The sequence below is a fragment of the Olea europaea genome, unplaced genomic scaffold (assembly GCF_002742605.1).
Source record: "Olea europaea var. sylvestris unplaced genomic scaffold, O_europaea_v1 scaffold25518, whole genome shotgun sequence".
Lineage (NCBI taxonomy): Eukaryota > Viridiplantae > Streptophyta > Magnoliopsida > Lamiales > Oleaceae > Olea > Olea europaea.
Window position 1 is genome coordinate 1 of NW_019243794.1, and position 1,581 is coordinate 1,581.

A 1,581-nucleotide genomic window follows, 5' to 3' on the forward strand; every position below is an offset into this window, starting at 1 on the left:
CTCGTGGGCCGGGCCGAGCCGAGCTCGCCCACAAGCAACGAGCCGAGCCCGAGCTCGTGGGTTAACGAGCCACCCCTACGTACTTCAATTGTCCACAGACATGTTTTGTAAGCTCGACTGAATAGTACACAACAAGGGTTGGAAAGAAAAGAATTTGTTTAAATTTTGTTTATCGTTATGTATAATATTGTCTAATACTATGTATCAAACATGTAGAGCAAAAAGCGACCAAATCTTTTCTGGATATCAGCAACGGCTCCGTTGACTTCAGTTATCTTGGGAACACTGCTGGTTTACCTTACCCGCGCTGAAAAACATGGTGTCCAAGTGGTGAGCCCTTCACTTACTCAATAATTAGGAAAATTATGATTAAAGAAAACTTTTTTTCATATCAAAACTTTAACCAAAAAAGGAAGAAAAACGGCTATTCATTTGGCAATTTCAGTGGACAGGTTTAGACAAAGTCTTGACTGATTTTGTCCTTTGCAACTATTTTGAAATGTATTGTGCATGAATATAAAATATTTTATATGATTTTCATTTGAATAATAAACAGATTGGGCAATTGAAGAAAGGGATAAATCCACCATCAATTATGGATCTTGAATTTGATTCACGATATCTGACCACAGTAATCAAAACTGGCATTGTCACGGGCATCATCTCTCTCGCAGTAAGTTTTATCTTTTCTTTCACCAATCTATGTAGTCTTCTGTGGTGATAAATTTGGGAGGTGGCCTGAGGGTGGGCACGGTAGGAGACGGACAGGAAGAGCATCATCCACAGATACCAGAATGTGTCAAACAGGGCCTGGTAGGGGACGGGAAGAAGGACCGTTGTCTAGAGGTATATTAGAATGTGCCGAGCATCCTGAGATGTGAAACTCGTAAAATTTTAGCAAAATGGCAAAAATCCTATTGGCCCCACATACTTAGAAAAGGGCATAGACCACCCGATTTATACTTCTAACTCCGTAGTGGCACGGGTTTCTATATCTTATTTTTTGTGACACGGTAATTTCTATGGAAAAAAAACAGGAAGGAATAGCAGTGGGCAGAAGCTTTGCCATGTTCAAGAATTACCACATTGATGGAAACAAAGAAATGATTGCCTTCGGAATGATGAACATTGTTGGATCTTTCACTTCCTCTTACCTCACTACTGGTATGGCTCTCTCCTATAAAGGACAAAACTACATCACATGCACATATCAAACAGAATTCTCCTCATATTTTGAGCTGAAATTTTTAAAACTTCAAGAATTAAATTGACAAAGAATTTAGAATCCCAAAGTATTAACATTGGCCCAAAATTCAAGGACTATGTAGCCACGTTGTTCGATAGAGAAACAGATTGTATTTACAAGAACAACAACAAACTTATTCTTATCTCAAAATTATTTAAGAAAAACATAGACGGAATTAGAAATAGATTGTATTAACTTGTAGAAACAAATTCAGGTTATATTATGTCCAGCATTAATTACTTTTGTTATGGATTAAACAAATAATCTACACACCATACTACGTTCTTCATCCTGAGATATTGTATTATATCAAATAATGAACTCACTTTCCCCCC

At 37.5% G+C, this 1,581-nt stretch overlaps 1 long non-coding RNA gene across 1 annotated transcript; it reads left to right on the forward strand.

The window, feature by feature from the left end:
- Nucleotides 1-188: 188 nt before the first annotated feature.
- Nucleotides 189-1,575, forward strand: LOC111382699. The gene is made up of 3 exons (XR_002700591.1): nucleotides 189-330; nucleotides 557-673; nucleotides 1,038-1,575. It is a non-coding gene; the product is annotated as an uncharacterized LOC111382699 (long non-coding RNA).
- The last annotated feature ends 6 nt before the right edge of the window (nucleotides 1,576-1,581 follow it).